The 7,389-nt window shown below is 39.8% G+C and overlaps 1 non-coding gene across 1 annotated transcript; it reads right to left on the reverse strand.

The window, feature by feature from the left end:
* Positions 1 to 6,741: 6,741 nt before the first annotated feature.
* LOC127191228 (small nucleolar RNA SNORA17) lies at positions 6,742 to 6,868 on the reverse strand. Its single transcript, XR_007830850.1, has one exon. It is a non-coding gene; the product is annotated as a small nucleolar RNA SNORA17 (small nucleolar RNA).
* Positions 6,869 to 7,389: the final 521 nt, after the last annotated feature.

The raw sequence follows: 7,389 nt of genomic DNA on the forward strand, positions 1-7,389 counted from the left end.
CTACTTCTTCTAATAACGTTTCTCAATTTTTTCTTTGTATTTTGAGCATTGACATTTGTTTACTCTATATTCGTTCTTTTGGGAAGTCTGGGTTAAGGGGAAAATATGGTATTAGCATGTTGCATACATTTTAAAAAGTTTTTTTGTGTATTTGCTTGGAGACAAGGTTTAATGTAGCTCAGGCTGACTCAGAAATTGTAACATAATTGGAGGATGACCTTGGTCTCTTGTTCCCCATAATATCAGTTCATAGGTGCTCACTTTGTAAGTATGAGCCATTCTACTGAGTTTATGTAGTGCTGGAGACCAAACACAGGGCTTCCTGCATACCCAGGATGCACTCTACTGAATAAGCCACCTCCTTAGCCCTTGGAACTCTTCAGAAGATAAGTCAGACACTTTGGGTTAATTTTCATATTCTAATGTAAGCACACTGTTTGTTTTTGTTACTGGTTTCAATTTACTTTTACCGAGAATATCATTGGCTTGTGCCAAATATTTTTAAATTGCATTTACAACACACTTTCAAAAATATTTTTAATGCATGATTCTAATTATTATTTTAAAATTGTAACATCCCACGTATCTTCCTAGGACTAGAAAATGTACAATTATTCATCGGAAGTAACTTCAATGTATTTCTTTATCTTACTATCTGCTAAGGTAAGAAGATGAAAACCTTAATGTGGAAAGTCATATGTACAAAAGGAGAGGGTGTATACTGCATCACAATACAAGAGAAAGTGCAAAATGCACTAGGGTAATCAAACAGTCCCATCGAAGTCTGACTGAGGCTTGATAGCAAAGCATCAGAGGCAGACTCCTCAGGATCCTGGAGAACTGTACACACAATACAATAGATTTGTTTCAGTGGAGTACCAAACACGCTGCGTTTAGATTGGGGTGGATTTCAGATTTTCCATATGCTTCTGAAACTTCTTTGGTGCTTGTGTTTAGTAGCTACAGAGACTTTTTTTTTTTTTTTAACTGAAAACACTTTGAAGAGATTTTCAAAATGAGTAAGCATTTTCACAGGAGGAAAACAGTCATAAGTATACATTATGGCTCAAACTTGAGCATTGAAAGAATATTTGTGGAACATTATTTTTTTCCAGGCACTCTTGTAGGTGTTGGGGTAAATTCATGAAGACACAGTTCTTGAATTTACAGGAATTCATCTCAACAGAGACAATGCAAACCATGGCTAGCCCTTGTTTTAGTCATAACATATGTTATAAAAATATCATCTAGTAGTGGAAACATAGAAAAATTAAACATGATGCAAATGATATCATTCTGAAAATGCTAGTAAATTTGTCTAAAAAGCTTAATTTGAATCATTAAAGCTATTTTAATACATTGAATAATTAGTTCCAACTTAGCATTTAACAAGGAATTCAACATTCATCAATACACAATGAGAAAAATAATAAACATGTGTATGTACCATACTAATTCCTTGAAAATTAGAAGCAGAAAATTTTAAGTGGAAAGTCCATTAATGTAAAGAAATAAAAGACTAGTTCAGAATGGTATAATTGGCCTACTGTAATATTGTGCAGTGATTACCACAGTGTTATATAAAAGTGAAGCATGTGCCTAAGTAGTTGGGAAAATGGAATATATAACTGTACAATCTCATATAATATGCCTTTATTTCACTGCTGTTATTTTCTAAGGAATTATGTTTTCTGAACTATCTCCAGAAGTCATTTTGAAGTACAGTTTTCTGTATTTTTGGAGGTAAGAACTTATATTAATTTCTCATTTAGTAAAGATCTATATTAATTTCTTACTTCATCCTAGAAATTTTGCTTAATGGACCATTTGCCCACCCATAAAATAAGCATATGTGAAGGAGGAAAAACTAAGATGAATCCACTAACTCGGCTGTAAATAATTCAGTCAGAGGAGTCATATCCTCCCATGGAATTCATTTAATCATGATATGCATTTTTAATGAGAGATCTGTCTCTGCAGAAATTGTCATTGGGGGTTTGATTCTTGTTCTAAGTATGGAATTTGAATGCTCTGCTCCATGTTTCTTATTCTGAAGAGCTGCACCCTCTTCTCAATAGTAACTATCAAGGCGTGGAAAGGAGAATCAGAAGATCCTGAAGAAGGATATGTGAACCAGACTTTCATATAAGATTGCAAACAGTGAGATGAGCAATGAAAAAAGATGGCACAGGCAAACCTCAGTCAATACTGTATGGTCACAGGTGATAATATTTGTAACCTGTTTCTATTACAAATCTTCCCTAAACTCAGCAGCTTCAAACAATGTCAACATGTTTTGGAGGACAAATCTGCAGGTGAATTGAAGTCTGTTGACCTAGGCTGAGCTTTGCTGGATAAACATGCTTCAGAAACAAGAAACTTGGAAAGCATTGCTGGGCATATGTTAGTCCACATGCTTCTCGCTCTCCTAGTCTATGGAGGCTACCTGGACCATCATGTTTTTGACACTGACAGTTGTGCAAAAGTACAAACAGAATATACACTGTTCTCGAGGTTAATCTTTAAACTGGGAAAGTCATTTCTTCCTTTATATCATTGACTAAGCAGGTCAGATTGCTCAGTATCCAGGTAACCTGAAGAGTATCTGCTGTATCTACAGAAATGTTCATACTGATTTCTATCCAGATAATACCATTCCAGTTTAGAATATCCAGCCTTGACCATGGGAAAAACACCAGTGATGGGAGAGTTTTATACTGTGACCCGTTGAAGTCACTTTAGGAAACTGTCTTTATCACTTTTCATATTGCCGTGATAAAGTACTCCAACAAAGCAGCTTAATGGAGAAAGGGTTTATTTTGGTCCATGGTTTGAGGTTATAGTCCATCACTACTGCAAAGTTCCAGCAGCAGGAGCTTGAGGCAGATGTTCGCATTGCATCCACAGTAAATATGCTTAGAGTAGTGACTGCTAATGTTCATCTCTCTTTTTTTATATATATTACTCAGGATCCCAGCCTAGGAAATGATGCCAGCAAAAGTGAACGGGGCTTCCCTCCTCTTGACATAACCTTCACAATCCCAGATACTTTTCCCTTAGACATTCCAGACATCATCAAGTTGACAACTGGAAGTAGCCAACTCAGAAGCCACATCTCTGTGTATTTGTCATTCCAAAATTACATGATAACTGCAGACCACTAATCTTCTTATGATATAAGCAAATTGAATAGGTACCTGGGGAGACATGAACAAATAACTACTCACACTAAAAATGATCAATGATGACAGACTAAAGATATAACTCCACCCAATCTAGATTAGGAAACCACCAAGTTTATCAGGGTTACTTACAGGAGTATGGATGCCTTAAAGGCAGTGCAGTCATCAAAAGACTCACCCAAATTCGGGTGATGATTGTTGGATTAAGTAGGACATTCAGTATACTGTGTGTCCTCTAGTAAGGGGAGCAGGGGTGAAGGGCTGTCTCTGACATGGACTCTGTTGCCTGCATTTTGTTATCTTTCCCCCTGACACAACTGCCTTGCCAGGCCACAGGGGAAGAGGATGAACTCAGCCCTGATGCGACTTGATAAGCCCGGATGGGTGGATAGGGAGGCTCCCTTTCTCCAGTTAACTCCAGATACACTCCTCACCCTTAAAGAGAAAAGTGGCCAACGTTTACTTTGGTCTTTAAAATTGAATATTTTGCTAAGGCAAATTAATTTTCCTATCACTAAGTCTCCTAAAACAAAAGGCAGTGCTATTGTGCAAACCCTGATGAATGAAACAAATAATGTTAGTTTCTCCTCCTCATATCTCAGTCTGAGAACAAGAGAACTTGTATGTGATTTTGCATGGGGTCTCTGAGTGCCTTTACACAGAAACAATAGAGGCAGGGGTAGACACCCTTGTTAGATTGTCTCATCATAGCTGATCAACTGCCAATTCCCATTGTTTTTGTGAGAAAATCTTACAAGCTAACCTTAGATCTCATATGGTGTCTAATATTTTTAAAACAAATAGCTTTATCCTCTGACTGATCAGATCCTATTTTACCTGGGAGTACAGAGAAATATTTCTGTGTACCAGGGTTTTAATTAAACATATCTGGAGAACATTTCTATCCTTTCAAAATCAAAAGCACTGACTTAAGATAGTATTTAGAAAATAATTTATCTATCATTATGCATTCAATATACTCTTGATGAACGTGTCATAATCTTTACCTCAAGAAGTCCTTTTGTAACTGAGGACACCAATAAGGCATACAATGAAGTCAGAAAAAAATGACATAAGTTGATTTTTATCATGTCTTTTACATCTGTCTAATGTATAATATTTGAATATTTTCAATGCTCTCATATAAAATCATTTTCAGATACTGTACTGAAATAAAACATTAAGTAACTGAAATTATAGTGGTTAACTAATTTAATATTCTTCTAATACTTTAAGAACATGCTAAAAGACATGAAAAGAATCAGACCTGAAACATATAATTTATAATCTATTACCTTCAAAGGCAAATACATGTTTCCAAAGAGGGTGTAGGCAAGAAATCTAACGTTTCACTTTGACATAGATAGTTTCCTTTTTTTGATTTTACTGGGTTTTTGTTTGTTTGATGACAGAATCTCTAACTCACAAAGATCCACCTGTCTTACACCACTGTCTAACATAAATAGAATTTTACAGCATCCCTATGCTTGCTAGTTTCTGACAATTTTACATAAACTAGTGCCACCTGGATTCTTGGTTGAGGACCTACTTGCATTACATTAGCCTTTGCCATGTCTGTGAGACATTTTCTTGACTAATGATTGATGTAAGAAGGTTTGGTCCAGTGTGGATTCTGCCACTCCTGGGCAGGTGGTGCTGGCTAGTATAAGGAAGCAAGCAGAACAAACCAGGGAGAACAAGCCTATAAGTAGCATTATTCCTTGGTTTCTGCATTAACTCATGCTGGAGGTTTTGCCCTGACTTCTCTCAATGATCTACTCTTATTGTGATGTATAAACCAAATAAATCCTTTCTACTACATTGATTTTAGTCATGGTGTTTATGTGAGTAGTCAAGAAAGAAATAATGAACAAACAAAGGAAGGATAGCAGGTTACCAAGAAGAGACTTGATACCCTATGAGCATATACAGGGGGAGGTAATCCCCCTCAGGAACAGTCATAGGGGAGGGGAATAAGGGGAAAATGGGAGGGAGGGAAGAATGGGAGGATACAAGGGATGGGATAACAATTGAGATGTACCAAGAATAAATTAATAAGAAAATTTTTTTAAAAAGATTAAAGAAAAAAGAAGAACTAGGACAGAAGTTGCTACCAGAAAGTGGAAGATTGCTACTTAGAGAACTAGAATGTGGAAATTTGTGCAGAAGCATCAATTGGGAAGTTCAGAGAGAAGCAAATAATTTCTTTTTAACTTTTATTGGTGCTGTGTGAATTTCACTTCATGCAGCCTGATCCCATTCATCTTCCCTTCTCCTCATACATGCCCTTCACCTTTTTAGCCTCCTGGATAACAGAGAAAAAATGTCATTGTGGAAACTGTAGTGTGGCACAGTGTTTCCCACAGTATACCCTTTTATCCACACGTCTTTGTTTGCAGATGTACATTGTAGTGACTCATTGGTCTGGTACAAGACCTCTGGGTTCTGCTACTCTATTAATACTAGAACCTTATGGAACTCCTCTAATATATCCTGTTGTTGGCCTGTGTCATGAAGGTCCTGTAGTTTAGGATCTAGAGGACTGGCCTTTTTATGCACTCCAGCAGTTCATCATTGGAGTAGTAGTTGAGGTGAGCCAATTCAAGGCCCTGGATCTAGGCTTGAGAGGTATCTGAGTTGGTCATCCTGGTGGCTCTCCCACTCTCACACCATGGGGGCCAGCTGACCCACAACAACAACCACCAAGATGGTGGTTGCCCAGATGAGGTACAGGGCCCGCTCTCCCAAGCTCTGCAGCTGATGAAGGCTAGGGACATCTGTCCAATGATACCCATGTGAGGAGTGGAGCCAGATTCTGCACAGCCCTCAGACATCAACATGTCCCTGGGCAGGAGCCCAAACCAGAGATATCCACCTGGCCTTTGGGAATAAGAGACACTCCACTTCTGCAGGGCCATGGACCCAAACATGGCCCCCAGTGGCAGCACAGGACAGGAAGCCACCATGGTCACAGGTGGCATCACTGGCTACTGACATCAGGCTGATCCTCACTACCCTGGAGTCTCCAGTTCTGCCTCTCTTCATTGTCCACACATCCTTCTACTTCTCTATCTATTTCATTTCCCCAGTACTTGCTTGATCCTCTTAATGGTGGCTGGGTCTCTGTGTGTCTGGGGTCATCTCATGAATGGTCTTTGAAGTGCTTTAGCCCTCTTGTGCCTTATGTCCCTGAGTAGGGGTCATCTTAGGCATGGTCTGCTCCCTGCCACTCCCTCCCCTGGCCATCATGGTTCTGGAATAGTGGTCATTTCAGCCTAGCTCCCTGGCTGGGCTCCAGGGCACTGGTCTGGTAGTCTTTTCAGGCTTGCTTCTTGCCCAGGCCTGCCCAAGTGGCTCCATGAGGTCCTCTGTCTCGGGCTTGCTCCTGACTGGGCCCAAGGTCGTAGGTGGGGTTTTTCTAGTCTGCAGTTCACTCTCAGCCCTGGGAGATCATCTGGGCCTTTGTAAAGCTCCACTGGTAGTTTGTCTCAGGCTAGCTTCCTGTCTGGTACCCCTGGTACCAAGACTGGTGCTCATCTCAGGCTCACTTTTTCCAGGGAATGTCAGGCTACTAATCATCCAGATGTTCACAAGTCAGAACACTGAGGTGGCCTCTCTCTCTTCTCTGCCACCTAATGATGCACATGTGACATAGCAGCAAGACCTGCAATGCCTCTAGGAGCAGTGATAGGCAAAAACTCCTATCAGAACCCTTCATGTGGTATTTTGTATTAAGAGGCCAGAGATGTGAAACCTATGCTTTCCTGGGATAACTGAACTGGTTAGCTGGGACTAAGGAATTAGTTATGAGTACGAGGCCAGTATTATTGAGGGGAAATCTTTGGGGAAGTACTTCTTCGGGATCCGCACACAGAAGCAGTAGCCTAGCGTGGATAAAGCCTGCCTCTCAAGCTGATAGCCAAATTGTCAAAGTATAAAAATCACCCACATGATGCTGGCTTTGTCAAAAGGAAAGGTGCAGAATTTAGGGGTCATAAAGAGAATCTGATATTTACTAGCACTTAGTGGCGGGGTTCCTTCAGAGAGCCAAGAGGCAATTGGTGAAGGTGCATTCTCCTTTGCAGTGCTGATTGTCACCTATTAGGCATGCTAGGACAGCATCTGATGTGGAGTGAACCAGACATGATGCTACAACTGCAGACCCAGATATACAGGGATACCCAAGCCTTTTGGAGCCAGATGAAGA

Source organism: Acomys russatus, chromosome 6 (genome assembly GCF_903995435.1).
Source record: "Acomys russatus chromosome 6, mAcoRus1.1, whole genome shotgun sequence".
Classification (NCBI taxonomy): Eukaryota; Metazoa; Chordata; class Mammalia; order Rodentia; family Muridae; genus Acomys; species Acomys russatus.